Source organism: Symphalangus syndactylus, chromosome 12, assembly GCF_028878055.3.
Source record: "Symphalangus syndactylus isolate Jambi chromosome 12, NHGRI_mSymSyn1-v2.1_pri, whole genome shotgun sequence".
NCBI lineage: Eukaryota > Metazoa > Chordata > Mammalia > Primates > Hylobatidae > Symphalangus > Symphalangus syndactylus.
Genome location: NC_072441.2, coordinates 77699668 through 77721430, shown reverse-complemented (window position 1 = coordinate 77721430; position 21763 = coordinate 77699668). Strand labels below are relative to the sequence as shown.

The 21763-nt window shown below is 39.0% G+C and overlaps 1 pseudogene; it reads right to left on the bottom strand.

Annotated features, from left to right (window-relative positions):
• Positions 1-6218: 6218 nt before the first annotated feature.
• On the bottom strand, positions 6219-11118 carry LOC134734862 (profilin-1-like; annotated as a pseudogene).
• Positions 11119-21763: the final 10645 nt, after the last annotated feature.

Genomic DNA, 21763 nt, shown 5'->3' with positions numbered 1-21763 from the left:
CACTCCCATGAGTCTATCTTTTACTGATAAACTCTAGTTCTGAGGACAGAAGCTTGATGGAGTCAGTATAGTGGGAATTTATAACCTGGCATCCAGTTCAGAGACTTGGAGCTTCTTGACTGGGGGGAGATTGAGTCCCTTTGGGGAAGAAAGAAGCCTTCAATGTTGTCACAAATGTATCCTGTAAATCTTCCTCTGGCCTTCCCAGAGGGACCTGATATATGACATATGATACGGTGACCACCAATTCAGGGTGTTCTCATCTACTTTCAAGGATGCAATATCTTATTCCTCGGGATTCACTTAGTACCAATATTTGTGTATAGCTATGCACCTTAATAGACCATAGCTAACTAGATGAGGAATGGTATACCCAATTCAACCGTACAGGCATCAACCATATCAGCATGCAGGCATCCCTCTCCCACCATTTCATTCTTGTCCCCACTCCAAAGTCTTCTCCATTTTACTTGTATTAATTTTCTATTGCTGCATACTAAATTACTGCAAGCTTTAGAGGCTTAAAATAACAATGATTTACTTTCTTGCAGTGTCCGCAGATCAGAAGTTCAGGCCTGGATTACCTGGGTCTTCTTCTCAGGGCCTCACAGGCTGAAATTAGGCTAGGTTTCTTTCTGGAGGTTCTGGGGAAGAACTTCTTCTCAAGTTTCCTCAGGTTGTCAGCTGAGTTCAGTTCCTTGTGACTGCAGGACTGAGGTCTCTGTTTTCTTGCTGGCTGTCAGCTGGGGGCCTCTCGCTGCTCCTAGAGGCCTCCCATGTTCCCACTGCATGCTTTCTCCATCCAGCAGAGGAGAATCATCCTGCATGGAAACCTTCCTTCACTTCACATCTCTCCAGGAAGACCTCAGTCCCTCCAAGGAACTCACCTTCATTAGGTCAAGCTCATAAGATAATCTCTCTATCTTATATTTGACTGATTTGGGATCTCAATTACATCTGCTAACTTGTCTTTGCCATAAATTGTAACACAATCACAAGAGTGATACCTCATCGCTGGCTTTGTCTACACTCAGGAAGAAGTGATTATATTAGAGCAAAGATCACTGCAGCTCATCTTAGGATTCTGTCTACCATAATACTATAAAGACACAGTAATTAAAAGACTATAACAGATTTCTACTTCTATCTGTTAGAATAAATCATATCAGACTAATCCTGCCTTCATAAACAAACATAAAATTGTTTTCAGACAGTGGACAATAGGGAGTACAACAGGAAACTTAAGGGGGAAGCCCCATGATTTCCTAGTTTTTGTCTGGGGAGAATTTCTCAGCAGTTGCACAGTAGGCTAGAGTCCTGTCAGAGCAGGGCATCCCCACTGAGCTGAGAAGGCAGAGATCAGAGTTCAAGGCCACTGAAGAAATTGCAATCTGCAGGGCAGGGCACCAATAGGAGACAGCTGTTCAGAGGGGCAGCTCTCGAAGTCCATGTGGGGTTCCATGTGCATACTTATCAATGACTGGAGTGTACCTGCACAAGGAAAAGACTAACAGATTTAACATAGGAGCAGCTGCTATAAAGTTGAGTTTGGACCAGAGGTACTTGTGGTGGAGGAGGGTTGGGGAATGGATGATGGAGTTCCTGCCATCCAGGATGGGAAGAACTCATGCAGACCTCATTAGCATCCAGGTATCCAATTGAGACACTAGAAAGGCTATGCTTTAGGAATAAGTGTCATGCTTTACAGGCCTATTCTAGACCAGCCCTAGTAAAGCCTAAAACCAAACCCTGACAAAATCCACAAAGGGGTGGATTGGTGATTGAGTCCTACCAAATTAGAAAGTCTTGGGAAATGCTTTTGGCTTTCCGTGAATCCACTGTAATAAAACATAAACCAAGTCCACATAAGTCCAATGTGATCAGACAGTAATTTTACTGCCCACTAGAACAAAATTAATCCACACAATCAATGACACAAGTTAGCCAAGTCGACATTTAAGCAAAATACATCTAAGAACAGCTAACAAATAACTCTTCTTAAACTCACATAGAACATTCACCAAGATAGACCACATATGCTGAGACATACTTAGTATTTTCTGTCCTTTCTCTTTGGCTCGTGTATACTGTGCTCAAACTCTTAAAATTATACAGTTTAATTATACACTTTAATGATTATACACTTTAATGCATCTCAATTGCATGTAAGTTATATTTCAATATATTTGTTAAAAGTTTATAATTAAAAAAACTGTCCTAGCTTGATTCAAGAAATCTTTTTTATATTTAAGAAATATAATTTTATATATTATCAGGGCAAAAGAGAAAAACTGTATGATTGCCTTGTCATACACAGTAAAAGCATTTGGCAAAATTGAAAACTTTTTTCACGATTTATAAAAACAAACCCCAGAAAACTCTCAGCATGATAAGAACAGAAGGCAACACTTCCAACCCCATTAAGGGCAGATTTGAAAAACCCACAGGTAACATTATATTAAATGGCATAAGATTGAATGCTTTTCCATTAAATCAGAGAAAAAAGTAGAATATCTGTTGTTACTCTTTCAATTCAGCATTATACTAGAGCTCTAAATCAATGCAATAAAGTAAGAAAAATAAATAAAAGTATTGAAAAGATTGAAAATAAAGAATTGAAGCTGTCTTTATTCACAGATAATGTCTGTGTATATTAACAATCCTAGAAATCTACAAAAATCTCCCAAAACTAATTAGTGAGTTTGGTAGTGCTGCAGAATATAAGCTCAATATAAGTAGTCTTTTGTATTTCTGTATATTAGCAATGAGCATTTGGAAAATGAAATAAAAATACAATTTAATTTAAATTAACATCTAAATACATGTTGTGGTTATAAATAAATTCAACAGGCTGGGTGCAGTGGCTCACACCTGTAATCTGTCAGCACTTTGGGAAGCCGAGGTGGGCAGATCATGAGGTCAGGAGATTGAGACCATCATGCCTAACACGATGAAACCCCGTCTCTACTAAAAATACAAAAAATTAGCTGGGCATGGTGGCATGTGCCTGTAGTCCCAGCTACTTGGGAGGCTGAGGCAGGAGGATCACTTGAACATGGGAGACAGAGGTTACAGTGAACCAAGATCGCATCACTGCACTCCAGCTTGGGTAACAAAGTGAGATTCTGTCTCAAAAAAAAAAAAAAAAGAAAAAAAAGAAAGTCAACAAAATCTATGTAAGGCCAGTACACCAAAAACTACAAAAAAGTTGCTTGAGAAATTATGAAAGAACTAAATTAGTGGTGAGATAAACCTTGTCATGGATCAGAAGAGTTGTTATGTTTAAAAAGTCAGTTCTTCATGAATTGATCTCCAGATCCAATGCAATTCTAGTAAAAATTCCAAGCGGCATTTTGGTAGAAATTTACAAGCTGATTCTAGCATTTATATGGTAATGTCAATGATCAAGAGTAATAAAAGAGCAATATTATAAAAGAATAATGGTGAATGAATTCACTACCTATTTCCAGAATTACACTACAGCTATGAAAATCAAGATCATGTGTTTTGTTGAAAAAAAATAGAATATATATCAGTGGAAGAGAAGAGAGAATCCAGAAATAGATACTCACATATATGTCTAATTAATGATTTTTAGGACATATATATATATGTGTACATACCCACCCGCCCACACACACTCACACATATATGTGTGTATATATATATTCACCTTTTTGAAGATTATCTATCGTTTTCCTAATAGGGAACATTAAGAGAACGTAAATAGAAGCCACAATATAGGAGATATATTTATCTCCAACAAAGGTTTTTTTTAGAGTGTATATATGTATACACACACACATATATACTATATATATACACACTATACATATATACTGTATATGCTATACATATATACTATATATATGCTATACATATATATACTATATATATGCTATACATATATATACTATATATATGCTATACATATATATACTATATATGCTATACATATATATACTATACATATATATACTATATATATTGCAGTCTGATAAGATAAACAGCACAATGAAACAGTTTCTCAAAAGACTTGAATAGATGCTTCAGAAAAGAAGACACATGAATGGTCAATTAGCATAGGAAAAGATGCTCTACTGTTTAGTCATCAGGGAGATCAATCAATACAACAATGAGATACCAGTACATATCCAAGAGAATGGCTAAAATTAAAAAGGCTGAAAATAGCACATGTTGGTGAGGATATAAACCACTTGGAAGTCTTATACTGGTAAGAATGAAAAATGTTATGACTCTGAAAATCTAACAGTTTCTTAAAGGTTAAACATGTACCAATCAGATGGACAGTCATTCCATTCCTAGGAATTTACACACTATGTCTGCACAATGATCTGTATGTGTGTTTCCAGACCAAACTGAGGGGCGGGCTGCTATTTCTCATGTCCCAGTAGCGAGACGCTGATGAACTGGAGAGGAAGAGAGTTTTCACTTTTGCAACTGGTTACAGGGAAAAGGCCTGGAAATTATCACCAGACCAAGTCAAAACTACAAAGTTTTCCTGAGCTTATGTACCTTCTAAGCTATATGTGTATGCGGAAGTGTGTATGCATCTAAATACATAAGTGATTAACTTCTTTTAATCTATAAGATCTGAGTCCTGAAGACCTTCCTCTGGAGCCTCAGTAAATTCACTTAATCTAAATGGGTCTAGGTGCTGGGGACCCTTATCTTGTCTCCTGCTAAATCACAGAGGTTTGGGGAGTTCCTTCAGACCTCCAATTAACTTGTTTCTGGAGGCCTGGGGAGTTTCTTCAGACCCCCAGTGAAACTTATTTAATACTAAATGACTCCTGTTAAGAATGCCTTCATTATGTTGTCATGCTTTAAGGTCCAGGAAAAGCCTAAGAAAAACTCTTGGTGGGCTTTTGTTACATTCCAGCCTTTGTATAAGGGCACTGGCTTTTTTTTTCTCCTTCCTCTTAATATTTAACTGAACCACTCAGTCAGTACTGAAACAATTGTTAGGGAGGCCTGTGTTAGTGAGACCTGGCCTGCCACGTATGGATGCTCATTATAGTTTCTTCATAATAGCCCAAATATGGAATCATAGAAATGTCCAATAACAAGTGAAAGTATAAACAAACATGATATAGCCACATGAAGGAATACTACTCAACAATTACAAGGCATTAACTGTTGATGCAAATGCTCATATGGATGGATTTTAAAATTACGTTGAGGCATGAAAGAAGGCAGATACAAAAGAAAGCAGGTATAATTTCACCTATAGAAAATGGTTAAAAATGCAAACGAACCTGAAGTGACAGCAGCTCCTTAGGGACGAGGGTTGAAAGACTGATGAACTGCAAAGGGGTACAAGAAACTTTGGGGCATAAATTCCTCTATCTTGGTTGTGGCAGTAGTTCCATTAGTCTATACATTTGTAAACATGCATTGAATTATGCATTTTAAAGTGGTGCAGTCTGTTGTACCTAAATTAAGCCTTTATAAAGTTGATTGCATCAGCTTAATTTCTCCATACTAGCAATTAGCAGCTAGAAAATGAAATTCAATAAAACATAATAGAGATTAATAGTCAGAATCATTCCATGCTTAAGAATACATGCAATGAAGCAGGTACAAGGCCCCTAAAAGCAATTGGTGAGAAAAATTAAAGAAGACTAAATAGAGAAATAGATATCATGTTCATTGACTGGGAGACTCAATTTTGTTAGCATATTACACCAACACAATTCTGATTAATATTTCTAGTAGGAAATTTTAGAGAAATTTAAAAGCTAATTTCAAAATGTATTTGAAAATCAAAGAACCTAGAATAGACAAGTTTGTCTTAAAGAAGCAATAAGTTGGAGCACTTTCTCTGCTAGATTTCAAACCTGATTTTAAAGTGACTTAAAAATGGTAGTACTGTTGTAAGTATTCATAAATATATCAAAGTAAAAGAATACAGATTCAAACTATACATTCAAACATATGTACAGTTATTTATTTTTTTAGTAGAATCTTTTTTATTCATAAAAAATCCCTCAAAACGAAAAAGTTTTCCAACCACACACAAGAGGGGTATAGGTAGGGGAATGTGTCTGTCCATCTATCCCTGGCCCCCAGCCCATGTTGTTTTGGCAGCAATAAGGTGTGTGGGGTAATGGTCCCCGAAATTAAAATCGTGTGTGTATGAGAAGGAAAGTGGGGCAAAGCTCTGGGGAGCGGTGGAGGGGAAGGAACAAAGGAGGTCAGTATTGGGAACGCTGAAGGTGGGAGGCCATTTCACAACATTTCTTTGTTATGAAATGGTGAAACTGCCATGGACACCTTCTTTGCCCATCAGCAGGACTAGCGTCTTGGCAGTCATGGTGACAGTGAAATTGAAGGTGGGGGCTCCACTGATGCTCTTTATATGAAGATGCACGGTCAATTCCCCATCCTGCAGCAGTGAATCCGGGACCACAGTATGTTTCTGCCCCCCCCCCCCCCCCCCAGTGTCAGCCCATTCACGAAAAAGCTTGACCAGTCTTAGCCAACAAGGACACCAACCTCAGCTGGGGTGATGTCGAAGAAGGTTTTCCCTGAGATGGCAGCCCAGTTGGAGGGCGAGTTCTTGTTGCCCATGATGGTCATGTCCTAACAGGTCCCGTCTGCCACGAGGCTGTAGATGGAGGCATCCACTTGGCCATTGCTTTGCTGCAGGGGCTCCTCTGGTCGCTGCTGCTGGGGCCGCCTGGGATGGCAGGCAAGGGAGGCGGAGAGCTCGGGGCAGGCGCTGCCCTCCTCATCACAGCTCTGCTAGCTGTGCAGCAGCCCTAGCACTGCCACTTAAAAAAAAGTTTATTATACTTTAGGGTTTTAGGGTACATGTGCACAATGTGCAGGTTTGTTACATATGTATCCATGTGCCATGTTGATTTCCTGCACCCATTAATTCGTCATTTAGCATTAGGTGTATCTCCTAATGCTGTCCCTCCCCCCTCCCCCCACCCCACAACAGTCCCCGGAGCGTGATGTTCCCCTTCCTGTGTCCATGAGTTCTCATTGTTCAATTCCCACCTATGAGTGAGAACATGCGGTGTTTGGTTTTTTGTCCTTGCGATAGTTTACTGAGAATGATGTTTTCCAGTTTCATCCATGTCCCTACAAAGGACACGAACTCATCATTTTTTATGACTGCATAGTATTCCATGGTGTATATGTGCCACATTTTCTTAATCCAGTCTATCGTTGTTGGACATTTGGGTTGGTTCCAACTCTTTGCTATTGTGAATAGTGCCGCAATAAACATACGTGTGCATGTGTCTTTATAGCAGCATGATTTATAGTCGTGTACCCTAAAACCCTAAAGTATAATAAAAAAAAAATAAATAAACCATAAGATTAAAAAAAAAAAAAAAAGAGTAGGGTGGTTAAGAACATGAGCACTGAAGCCAGACTATCTGGGACCAAATCCTGGCTTTGCCATTTACTAGATGGGGCGTTGGATGAGCCACTAAACTTCTCTGTCCTCATTTTGTTCATCTATAAAGTGGTAGGTAGTATTTCTTGCACAGTGTTGTTATGAAGATTAAATGAGTTAGCGTCTAGCACATAGTGCTTCCGAAGTATGTATAAATAAATAAATAACACAGCTCAATAGCTACAGAGCTGTCTTTAAAAAAAAAAAAAAAAAAAAAAAAGTTTATTCATTTATTTATTATACTTTAAGTTCTAGGGTACATGTACACAACTTGCAGGTTTGTTACATAGGTGTACATTTGCCATGTTAGTTTGCTGCACACATTAACTCATCATTTACATTAAGTATTTCTCCTAATGCTATCCCACCCCCAGCCCCCCATCCCACGACAGGCCCTGGTGTGTGATGTTCCCTGCCCTGTGTCCAAGTGTTCTCAGTGTTCAATTCCCACCCATGAGTGAGAACATGCTCGCACCGCTACTTCTAAATGTTTTAAAAACAAAGGCACCAATGCCCTTCATTGGGGAAATGAAAGACTTTTAAGTAAAATGATTTTGAGTGAAATAACATTTGTTGTTTTAAAAAGTTAATATTAAAAACCACTCTCCTTCATACAGTGAAATTAACTTAAGATGTGAAGGTTAAAATTAGAAATCCTGTAAAGGAAAAATAGGAAATAGTTCCATGAACTTGACATAGGAAAATATTTCTTAGACTAGATACTGTAGCACTCACCACAATAAGAAATCAAGCGAATTGCACTTCATTTTAAAAAGCTTCTACTTATTATGTTGTTGATTAACAATTTAAAAGCTATCTGTAGACCAGGAATAATTATTTGCAACAATAATAATATAGCAAAAAATATGTATATATAAATGGACTCATTCAAAATATATAAAGAACTCCTATAGATTACAAAGAAAATGACAAACACCCCAGTATACCAACAAACATAAAAATTTGAGAGGATATTTTCCATAAGAAGATATCTAAATGAACATTAGGCCTGAGAAAACGAAAACAAGATATCACTACACACTTGTAGAATGGCTATATATAAAAGACTGAAAATATTAAGTGTGTGGGAATGTAGAGCAACTGGAAATGGCCTACATCTTTCATAGAAATGTAAAATAATACAATTACTTTGCAAAACTCTGTGTCCATTTTCTACACATTCACCAAGCAACTCTATCCCTAGCTATAGATATCCTGGAAACTAAGCATGTATCTTCACAGAAATAATTGTATGAGAATATTCATAGTTACTTATGCACAGCAGCCAACAAATAAACCTGTCTCCCCTCAGAAAAATGGATATCAAATTGTGTGATAATCATAGAATCAATAGGGTATTACTTGGCCAAAACAAAATGAAACAAGGGAAAAAGAAAATCAAACAAATTAGTGGCATATAAAACCACCTGAGTAAGAGAAGTCAAAACAAGAGAGCATACTAAACGATTCCATTTTTTTATTTTTTTGAGATGGAGTCTCACTCTGTCCCCCAGGCTGGAGTGCAGTGGCACGATCTTGGCTCCGCCTCCCAGGTTCAACAAACTTTCCCTGCCTCAGCCTCCCAAGTAGCAGGGATTAAAGACACCTGCCACCACACCTGGCTAATTTTTGTATTTTCAGTACAAACAGGGTTTTGCCATGTTGGCCAGGCTGGTCTTGAACTCCTAACCTCAGGTGATCTGTCCGTCTCAGCCTCGCAGTCTTGGGATTACAGGCGTGAACCACCAGGACTGGCCAAAAGGATTCCGTTTTCATGAAGCACATCAATAAGCAAAATTAATCTCTGGTGGCTTCTATAGTTTAAATATTGGTCCCTTCCAAATCACATGTTTAAATGTGGTCCCCAGTGTTGGAGGTGGGGGTTAATGGGAGGTGTTTGGGTCACGGGAGTGGATCCTTCATGAATAGATTAATCCCCACCCTGGGAGAAGGTAGTGAGTGAATTCTCACTCTCTTAGTTCCTGTAGGAGCTGCTTATTAGAAAGTGCCTCTCACCTTACTCTCTTTCGCTTCCTCTCTCACCATGTGATCTCTGCACACACTGGTTCCTTTTCACCTGCTGCAAGTGGAAGCAGCCTCAGGCCCTAACTAGGAGCAGATGCGGGTGCCATGATTCTTGTGCAGCCTGTAGAACTGTGAGCAAAATGCACCTCTTTTCTTTTTAAATTACTCAGCCACTGGTATCCCTTTCCAGCAACACAAAGGGACTAAGACAGTGACAACATTCAGAATATATTCTTCATTTGGGGGATGAATATTGACTGGCAAGGGCCACATAAGAACGTTGTGGCATGTGGGAAAATGTTCTCTGTCTTTAACTAGGTGTTATTATACAATGTATAATTATATTAAAATTTATAAAGCTGTACCTTTAGGTTTTTTTCAGTATTCTCTATGCAAATTATATCTCAGTGAAGAACTGTTAGCATACAACAAAGAGACAGAAAATAAACACTCAAAAATGTGAAAATGGACAGAAAATAGATAACAAATATTTAGCATATAAATAAGAGGGATCCGTTGAGAAGAAATCAAAAGAAATGTAACAGAACAAAGACAAAAAAGTATAATAAAAAAGAGTTTAAATTTCAAAGTTTGAAATGATATTAAAGTGGCACACAGTTTCCTTGGGAAAATCAAGCGACAGCCATGAACTCTGAGACTAATTCCAGCAAAAGTGTATAAATCAGTTTCATCTAATGGTACATGGTTAGCTTTGAAGGCCAAAAGGAACTGGTTTCTAATTCTTATTCCTCTCCTCACTAGTTTTGTGACCTAGGGAAATGTTGCAATCTTTCTGAGTTCGTTTTCTCATCAGGAGCAGGATAATACCTAAGTAACATGATAGTTCATAGATTTAAATATGATCGCATGGTAGTGGACATGAACCATAATTAGTTTTTAAGAATATATTTATGGGTCGGGCGTGGTGGCTCACGCTTGTAATCCCAGCACTTTGGGAGGCCGAGGCAGGCGGAACACGAGGTCAGGAGATCGAGACCATGGTGAAACCCCGTCTCTACTAAAAATACAAAAAATTAGCTGGGTGAGGTGGCAGGCGCCTGTAGTCCCAGCTACTTGGAGAGGCTGAGGCAGGAGAATGGCGTGAACCCGGGAGGCGGAGCTTGCAGTGAGCCGAGATTGCGCCACTGCACACCAGCCTGGGTGACAGAGCAAGACTCCGTCTCAAAAAAAAAAAAAAGAATATATTTACACTGAGCTCTCCTTTATCCACGTTAAAATTGTAGACAAACAATTGACAAAGAATAGACAAAATGTTCTAACATAAACATTCTTCGTTTGTTTCTAGAAAGAAGTCACTCATACAGTAAAAACAAAGAGGACCTAGTTCAATGGAACAATCTTCCCCAAACCCTGAAACAGCTCTACTTTCTAACACCAGACATGTCTTGACTGACTTCAACCCCTGCAGTTCCCTCTGTCTGGAATAGATGGAGGAAGTTTGCTCCAGCCTTAGAACAGCATGGGCTGGCAAGCATTCTCAGAGAGCCTCTTGACTTCAACTCTGAAGGCCCTGAGGAATATGTGCAACTGGGTCGGGTTAAGGCTAAGCTGAATCACATGACCAGGGCTCTCACCAACGCCGAAGTCAGTGGAAGGATATCAGTCCCCAGAGCTCTGTTACAGGCCATGGGATGCTCCATGGAGGGGTGGTGAGCATATGAATAACAATCAGGAGAAACATCGGTAATGGACAGGAGGCATAAACAATGTCCGCCCTCCACTAAAAGCCAGGAAAGTTTTCATTCAAAAAACGATGTCTTGAAGGAAACATAGTTACAAATCTTTGTGACTTTGGATTAGACATTTTTTAAGCAGGCACAAACAACCCAAAAATAGATAAATGGACTTAATTAAAATAAAAATCTTATACGCTTCAAAGGACACTGTCAAGGAAGTGAAAAGATAATCCACATAATGGGAGAACTATTTCCAAATTATGTATTTGACACGGGTCTAGTACCTAGAGTATATAAGAAATTCATATAACTGAGCAATAAATGACAACCAAATTTAACAATGGGAAAAAAGCTGTGAGTAGAAGTTTCTCTAAAGGAAACACACAAATGGCCAAGAAGCACATGCAAAGATATTCAATGTTTTTCATTAGGAAAATGTAATCTTAAACCAAAATGAGATACCACTTCACACCCACTAGTATGACTTAGGAAAAAAATAAAGATAATACATGTTTGGAAAGTTATGGAGAATATGGAATTCTCATATATTACTATTGGGAATGTAAAATGATATAGCTACTGAAGTTGGTAAATAGTGTGTGAGTTCCTCAAGAAGTTAAACATAAAAAAAGTTAAACATAAAGTGACATATGATGCAGCAATTGCACTCCTAGGTTTATAACTGAGAAAATGAAAAACAGGTGTTCACTCAAAAACATGTACAAAGGTGTTGATAGCAGCATTATTCATAATAGTTAAAAAGTGGAAACATCTTAAACCACTGTCAGTTGATGAATAAACAAAATGTGGTATAACCATATAGTGGAATATTATTTGGCCATAAAAAAGTGAAGCACTAATGCAGGCTAAAAAGGATGAAACTTGAGAACAATATGCTAAGACCCAGATGCAAAACACCACATTTTGTTATTCCATATAGAGGAAGTGCCCAGAACAAGTACATCTATATATAGAGAAAGTAGATTAGTGGTTGTCAGGACCGCAAGAAGGGGGGAATTGGAGAGTGACTGCCCATACAGGCATGTTTTTGGTATTACGAAATTATTCTGGAATTAGGTAGTGGTGATGGCTGTGAAACTTTGGAATATGGTAAAAGACACTGAAATGTATGCTTAAAAATGGTGAATTTTGTGATATATGAATTGTACTGTAGAAATAATAATAATGACAACAGTAATAATTCAAGATGTCTTTCCACATCTCCATGTCCTGTATTTTCATTAAAAATAAATAAATAAATAAATAAATAAATGAATGAATAAATAAGCATTTCAGGGGCCAGGCTCGGTGACCCACTCCTGTAATCCCAGCATTTTTGGAGGCCTAGGTGGGAGGATCACTTGAGGCCAGAAGTCCAAAACCAGCCTGAGCAACATAGCAAGACCTTGTCTCTATGAAAAATAAAAAATTAGCCAGAAATGGTGATGTGTGCTTAGAGTTCCAACTACTTGGAAAGCTGAGGCAGGAGGATAGCTTGAGCCCAGGAGTTTGAGGTTGCAGTGATCTATAATCACCAGTGTACTCCAGCCTGGGTGACAGAACAAGACGCTGTCTCAAAAAAAAAAAAAAATACATCTCACTTTAATAGTAAGTGGCCAGAATATGATGCTGGCAGCAAGTTGTGAGGAAATGTATTAGATGAAAGAAGTTACATTCTTACATTCCAGAAGTTTTCCTTTTTTCAGAAATGAGGTATAGGGGAGAGAAACACGTACTTGGAAAGAACTGACCCAACTGAAAATGTGGGAAGGAGGTGGGGAAGAGGCTGCTCCACCTGAGATCTGGCTCCAGGACTTACAGCAAGGAGAATTTGGGAAAGTTACAGACTCTCTGTGCCTCAGTTTTTTCATCGGCAAAACAGAATCATCCCACAAACTGTAAGGTCGGTGCTATCAGTGGGTCCCCAAATTGACTGCACATCTGAGTCATGTTAACAGACACATTCCAGGCCCCACCTGAGCCCTCTGAATCCAAATCCCTTTAAGGAGGACAATGAACTTGTCCTCCAGTGGACATGAACATTTGCACTGACTTTTCCCAGGTGTTTCTTACTCTGATCAACTTGGGGGTAGGATGCATTGAGCTGCATCACATCATTCCAAAGCCAAAACACAACAGCAGAACAAGAATATTTTCAATGCAGTCTCTAAAGCAGAGGAGAAACTGTTGTGGGAACCTAGAAGTAAAGGAGATATGGCTTGCTGGGCTCCATTTAAACCTTATTTTGAGTACAGCAGAGACATAAGCCCTTCGGGACACATGCCTGAGGCAGTGACAGTCCAACTTTGGAAGAATGGAAGCCCTAGCTTCAAATTCAAGCATGCTTTGCATAGAAATTAAGTTTACCTCTTTTTGCACAGCAACATGGCCAATCTTTCCTAAGCTGCTCATCTTACAAGAAAAAGAATCATACTGCTAAGAATTCAAACTTCAGCAGTCATGGGTAAGTAAGGAATTCTTATAAACCTATTCTAGCCACCTAACAAGAAACCAGAAATTTAGCAAGTTCTTTCACTTACAGGACGGTTGTGTTCACTAGATCAGAGGCACTGAGACATGAAGAATAGACCCCTAAAAAGGGAAAGTGTTCCTTTCAGTTTTAGGACATCACTGGAACATTAGGGAAGTGGGAACAGCTGCCCGCTCTACAGTCTGGGTTGCCTTTGTGTCTGGAATGTGTCTGACGTCCTGATCCCTGTGTCCATTTCAGGGAGCCTTGGGAGGAGCCAGAATCACTGATGGAGTTGGACAGTGCATGGAGATGGCTCAGCAGGATGAGGTTAAGTGCAAGGGCAAGTCCAGGTCATACTGATAGACAATGAGTGGCACTGATGGGGACAGACAAAGATAAAATCAAAACTTTGAGCTTCATTTTCAAAAACTCAAACTAATAACAAACTTGGCCATATAAGAAATAATAAGTATTTTTCTATTTACATGAGAATTTAATCTCAAAACAGAAATCAAAAAAATATTAAGTCCAGGACATAAAACCTAAACCATTGCTCATATTTATTCTTTCTAAATAGAGCAAAGTATAAAATCTTCTCCATAAAACAGACATTGTGGTTATAAAAAGGCAAAAGTCTTAGTGAGAATCATTGGTATTCTATAGAAGAGTGAATTAAACACAGCCAAAGGAAGACCCAAGTCTCATACTTCTCTTGTATATTCCAAAGTTCCAGGGAAATTCCAGGTGATAGAGGTTATTTCCCATACTGTTAAAGCAAGGTTGCAGACACTTCTGAATTTTGGTCCCAGTACACTAGGAGGGCACACCTCTGTCCTGGAAAATAATACAGGAATGAATACACTTCCCGTGACTCATTCTGGTCATTCTTCCAGCATCACAAAAACCAAAAAATGGAAATATGGCCAAATACATGATTTGCTATCCCTCTTCTTCAGGTTTCTTGCCTGTTATTTATGGATAATAGCATTACCTTAAGGATTATGATGAAGATACAATGTCAAAATATGAGCACAGTTTTGAGCAAAATGCCTTGTATGAATTGGTCAATGAATAATTACTAAATAATTATGTGAATGTTTACTGAATTATATGGATCCTATGAATAATTACTGAATAATTATTGTGATTGCTTTTATTGGCAGTGCTGAAAACTCATCCCTGTGTGACTTCATGTAAGCCATGTAACTTTGTGAACCTGCAGTTTTATCATTTGTAAAATGAACAAACTTGACAGATTTTCATTCTGAAACAGAATGTCAGGTCTCCCAGACCCCAGAAAATACATTGACTTAAAGCCCTTGATACATCTCAAAGCAGTGTCCTTACAGTGTCGTTGGAGGATGGTGTGGGCTGCAGAGAGGGATGCTTTCAAATGGGATTGATCCAGTCCTCCTTCCTTCACTTCTACATGAATGCTGGGCAGCCCAGGGTCACACCCACTGCACCCTCAACTCAGGCAAGTCCAGCAGCCAATCTTAGGAGACCTGGGCTACAGAACAGTCTCCTAAGTTCCAGGCTCACAAAACCTAGGTGGGATGAAAGCTGAGAAAGTGAGGAGGTGGTTCAGGGGATCACTCTTTCCTACTCATGCCTCTCACCTCAAACTCACCTTCTACTGCACAGCAACACTGAAGATCAGCAAGCAACCCTGACCATAACCTTGATCTTCCCATGTTCTGTTAGTGGAATGAAACAAAAAATCAATGGTATTAGTCCAACTCAACAAAATATGTATCAAACCATATTCCATAAGAACTGCTTGTGGCCCTGTTCTTTTCAGTATATGGGAAAACAAAATGGAAACAACAAAATAGCATCAGGTTTACAAAAATTCCCAAGATAGATGGTCACACATGTTTTCAGGAGATCCCTATATAAATGGTTTTGATCACTTGATACCTTGAAAAGAGCTTTTGTGGCACTAGAATGACATTCATAAGTGACAAGTATAAAATGTAGTGCTCAGTGACATTAAAAAACAAATCAACCCACATAGAGGAAGAGTTTTGGTTGTTGGGATGTCATACTTGTCTAGAGTGTAATGAAAAGCCAAGATGGTGCCCCAGTAAGAAAAAAAGAAATCAACGTAACAATGGGATGCAGCAAGAATACTGAGACAGGAAAGAAAACATTTTTAAAAAATGAATTATTCATTCACTTTCTAGTGGATACAGAAAAAACTGCAGAAGACCCAGAGGACATCAGGGCAGGCTAAAATTTGATACCTTAGACTTGTGGAAAATCCTTAAGATCTGTTTTAACTTAGAGCAGGTACAGTGACTTCATGACTACCATTAAGAAAATATGGGAACTTGGAGCCCTTTCTTTCTAGCCAAATAATCTCCCTCAAAGACATTTTTCCATCTCCTGCCTGACTGCAACAGGAATAAAATGTTCTTCAGTCCCAACTGCCACCACTGTGAAGGCACAGACAAGAAAGCAGAAGGAAGTAGAAAGTAGACAGTAACAAAACAGCATTTCGAAAGTGAAGCAGAAGCCATAGAATCAGCGGTGAGCCTGTTCAAAGAACCCACAGGTGCATTTCACAGACTCTGGGAGAAAATTGGATGTGAAAAGTTAAAAACTTTGAAAAAAAAATTAGAAGAATGGATAACTAGAATAACCAATGGAGAGAAGGGCTTCAAGGAGCTGATGGAGCTGAAAGCCAAGTTTCGAGAACTACGCGAAGATTGCAGAAGCCTCAGTAGCAGATGCGATCAACTGGAAGAAAGGGTATCACTGATGGAAGATGAAATGAATGAAATGAAGAGAGAAGGGAAGTTTAGAGAAAAAAGAATAAAAAGAAATGAACAAAGCCTCCAAGAAATTTGGGACTATGTGAAAAGACCAAACCTACGTCTGATTGGTGTACCTGAAAATGATGGGGAGAATGGAACCAAGTTGGAAAACACTCTGCAAGATATTATCCAGGAGAACTTCCCCAATCTAGCAAGGCAGGCCAGCATTCAGATTCAGGAAATACAGAGAACGCCACAAAGATACTCCTCGAGAAGGGCAACTCCAAGACACATAATTGTCAGATTCACCAAAGTTGAAATGAAGGAAAAAATGTTAAAGGCAGCCAGAGAGAAAGGTCGGGTTACCCACAAAGGGAAGCCCATCAGACTAACAGCTGATCTCTCAGCAGAAACTCTACAAGCCAGAAGAGAGTGGGGGCCGATATTGAACATTCTTAAAGAAAAGAATTTTCAACCCAGAATCTCCTATCCCGCCAAACTAAGCTTCATAAGTGAAGGAGAAATAAAATACTTTACAGACAAGCAAACGCTGAGTGATTTTGTTATCACCAAGCCTGCCCTAAAAGAGCTCCTGAAGGAAGCACTAAACATGGAAAGGAACAACCGGTACCAGCCACTGCAAAAACATGCCAAATTGTAAAGACCATCGAGGCTAGGAAGAAACTATAGCAAATAACGAGCAAAATAACCAACTAACATCATAATGACAGGATCAGATTCACACATAACAATATTCACGTTAAATGTAAATGGGCTAAATCAAAAGACACAGACTGGCAAACTGGCTCCAATCAAAAGACACAGACTGGCAAACTGGATAAGGAGTCAGGACCCATCAGTGTGCTGTATTCAGGAAACCCATCTCACGTGCAGAGACACACATAGACTCAAAATAAAGGGATGGAGGAAGATCTATCAAGCAAATGGAAATCAAAAAAAGGCAGGGGTTGCAATCCTAGTCTCTGATAAAATAGACTTTAAACCAACAAAGATCAAAAGAGACAAAGAAGGCCATTACATAATGGTAAAGGGATCAATTCAACAAGAAGAGCTAACTATCCTAAATATATATGCACCCAACACAGGAGCACCCAGATTCATAAAGCAAGTCCTCAGTGACCTACAAAGGGACTTAAACTCCCACACAATAATAATGGGAGATTTTAACACCCCACTGTCAGCATTAGACAGATCAACGAGACAGAAAGTTAACAAGGATATCCAGGAATTGAACTCAGCTCTACATAAAGTGGACCTAATAGACATCTACAGAACTCTCCACCCCAAGTCAACAGAATATACATTTTTTTCAGCACCACACCACACCTATTCCAAAATTGACCACATAGTTGGAAGTAAAGCTCTCCTCAGCAAATGTAAAAGAACAGAAATTATAACAAACTGTCTCTCAGACCACAGTGCAATCAAACTAGAACTCAGGATTAAGAAAGTCACTCAAAACCGCTCAACTACATGGAAATTGAACAACCTGCTCCTGAATGACTATTGGGTACATAATGAAATGAAGGCAGAAATAAAGATGTTCTTTGAAACCAACGAGAACAAAGACACAACATACCAGAATCTCTGGGACACATTCAAAGCAGTGTGTAGAGGGAAATTTATAGCACTAAATGCCCACAAGAGAAAGCAGGAAAGATCCAAAATTGACACCCTAACATCACAATTAAAAGAACTAGAAAAGCAAGAGCAAACACATTCAAAAGCTAGCAGAAGGCTAGAAATAACTAAAATCAGAGCAGAACTGAAGGAAATAGAGACACAAAAAACCCTTCAAAAAATTAATGAATCCAGGAGCTTGTTTTTTGAAAAGATCAACAAAATTGATAGACCGCTAGCAAGACTAATAAAGAAGAAAAGAGAGAAGAATCAAATAGATGCAATAAAAACCGAAAAAGGGGATATCACCACCAATCCCACAGAAATACAATCTACCATCAGAGAATACTACAAACACCTCTATGCAAATAAACTAGAAAATCTAGAAGAAATGGATAAATTCCTCGACAAATACACCCTCCCAAGACTAAACCAGGAAGAAGTTGAATCTCTGAATAGACCAATAACAGGTTCTGAAATTGTGGCAATAATCAATAGCTTACCAACCAAAAAGAGTCCAGGACCTGATGGATTCACAGCTGAATTCTACCAGAGGTACAAGGAGGAACTGGTACCATTCCTTCTGAAACTATTCCAATCGATAGAAAAAGAGGGAATCCTCCCTAACACATTTTACGAAGCCAGCATCATCCTGATACCAAAACCTGGCAGAGACTTAACCAAAAAAGAGAATTTCAGACCAATATCCTTGATGAACATTGATGCAAAAATCCTCAATAAAATACTGGCAAACCGAATCCAGCAGCACATCAAAAAGCTTATCCACCATGATCAAGTGGGCTTCATCCCTGGGATGCAAGGCTGGTTCAACATACACAAATCAATAAATGTAATCCAGCATATAAACAGAACCAAAGACAAAAACCACATGATTATCTCAATAGATGCAGAAAAGGCCTTTGACAAAATTCAACAACCCTTCATGCTAAAAACTCTCAATAAATTAGGTATTGATGGGACATATCTCAAAATAATAACAGCTATCTATGACAAACCCACAGCCAATATCATACTGAATGGGCAAAAACTGGAAGCATTCCCTCTGAAAACTGGCACAAGACAAGGATGCCCTCTCTCACCGCTCCTATTCAACATAGTGCTGGAAGTTCTGGCCAGAGCAATCAGGCAGGAGAAGGAAATAAAGGGTATTCAATTAGGAAAAGAGGAAGTCAAATTGTCCCTGTTTGCAGATGACATGATTGTGTATCTAGAAAACCCCATTGTCTCAGCCCAAAATCTCCTTAAGCTGATTAGCAACTTCAGCAAAGTCTCAGGATACAAAATTAATGTACAAAAATCACAAGTATTCTTGTACACCAATAACAGACAAACAGAGAGCCAAATCATGAGTGAACTCACATTCACAATTGCTTCAAAGAGAATAAAATACCTAGGAATCCAACTTACAAGGGATGTGAAAGACCTCTTCAAGGAGAACTACAAACCACTGCTCAATGAAATAAAAGAGGATACAAACAAATGGAAGAACATTCCATGCTCATGGGTTGGAAGAATCAATATCGTGAAAATGGCCATACTGCCCAAGGTAATTTATAGATTCAATGCCATCCCCATCAAGCTACCAATGACTTTCTTCACAGAATTGGAAAAAACTACTTTAAAGTTCATATGGAACCAAAAAAGAGCCCGCATCGCCAAGTCAATCCTAAGCCAAAAGAACAAAGCTGGAGGCATCACGCTACCTGACTTTAAACTATACTACAAGGCTACAGTAACCAAAACAGCATGGTACTGGTACCACAACACAGACATAGATCAATGGAACAGAACAGAGCCCTCAGAAATAATGCCGCATAGCTACAACTATCTGATCTTTGACAAACCTGACAAAAACAAGAAATGGGGAAAGGATTCCCTATTTAATAAATGGTGCTGGGAAAACTGGCTAGCCATATGTAGAAAGCTGAAACTGGATCCCTTCCTTACACCTTATACAAATATTAATTCAAGATGGATTAAAGACTTATATGTTAGACCTAAAACCATTAAAATCCTACAAGAAAACCTAGGCAATACCATTCAGGACATAGGCGTGGGCAAGGACTTCATGTCTAAAACACCAAAAGCAATGGCAACAAAAGCCAAAATCGACAAATGGGATCTCATTAAACTAAAGAGCTTCTGCACAGCAAAAGAAACTATCATCAGAGTGAACAGGCAGCCTACAGAATGGGAAAAAATTTTTGCAACCTACTCATCTGACAAAGGGCTAATATCCAGAATCTACAATGAACTCAAACAAATTTACAAGAAAAAAACAAACAACCCCATCAAAAAGTGGGCAGAGGACATGAACAGACACTTCTCAAAAGAAGACATTTATGCAGCCAAAAAACACATGAAGAAATGCTCATCATCACTGGCCATCAGAGAAATGCAAATCAAAACCACAGTGAGATACCATCTCACACCAGTTAGAATGGCCATCATTAAAAAATCAGGAAACAACAGGTGCTGGAGAGGATGTGGAGAAATAGGAACACTTTTACACTGTTGGTGGGACTGTAAACTAGTTCAACCATTGTGGAAGTCAGTGTGGTGATTCCTCAGCGATCTCGAACTAGAAATACCATTTGACCCAGCCATCCCATTACTGGGTATATACCCAAAGGACTATAAATCATGCTGCTATAAAGACACATGCACACGTATGTTTATTGCGGCACTATTCACAATAGCAAAGAGTTGGAACCAACCCAAATGTCCAACAACAATAGACTGGATTAAGAAAATGTGGCACATATACACCATGGAATACTATGCAGCCATAAAAAATGATGAGTTCGTGTCCTTTCTAGGGACATGGATGAAACTGGAAAACATCATTCTCAGTAAACTATCGCAAGGACAAAAAACCAAACACCGCATGTTCTCACTCATAGGTGGGAATTGAACAATGAGAACTCATGGACACAGGAAGGGGAACATCACACTCCGGGGACTGTTGTGGGGTGGGGGGAGGGGGGAGGGACAGCATTAGGAGATACACCTAATGCTAAATGACGAGTTAATGGGTACAGGAAATCAACATGGCACATGGATACATATGTAACAAACCTGCACATTGTGCACATGTACCCTAAAACCCTAAAGTATAATAAAAAATAAAAATTAAAAAAAAAAAAAGAAAATATAACCTGTTGGGAAACTGTTTCTGCCTTGATGATGTTGTACAGACAAGAGATAAACAGTGAGGAACATACTTAGATGTATTGGGAAAGAGATGGGTCTGTGGCATTGTCACAAGGGTACACGAATACTGAGAGTGAATGCTGAAGGCATAATCCCCATTGGTGGTGACCCTCAGGTGAGACTAGGGTGCCTGAGTTTCAGCAAAGCCTGGGCAATTGAAACGCAGAGCTCCTAAGATTCCATGACACCCCTATCTTCTAATTCTGTTATTGCAACTGCAGACGGTTACTTGGCACGCTGGCCACAATCTTCCTTACTCTTGTCAGAGTCTGAGCTACTGGTAGTGAGTGCCTTCAGCTCTGAGTTCAGGCACCTAGAACCTTGTTTTTGTGGTCAAGGATCCTAAAGTGCTGTGGGGAGTGATCACGTTTTTCTCAATAGTAAGTTAAGAATTTCAATTACTGACATCCCTCAGTCCTGATTAAACGTATTGGATTTCACCAGTTTTTAACCCATCATGTGCTTGGGTTTCTTCTCCCCAGTCCTTGGCTCCACCTCTTCT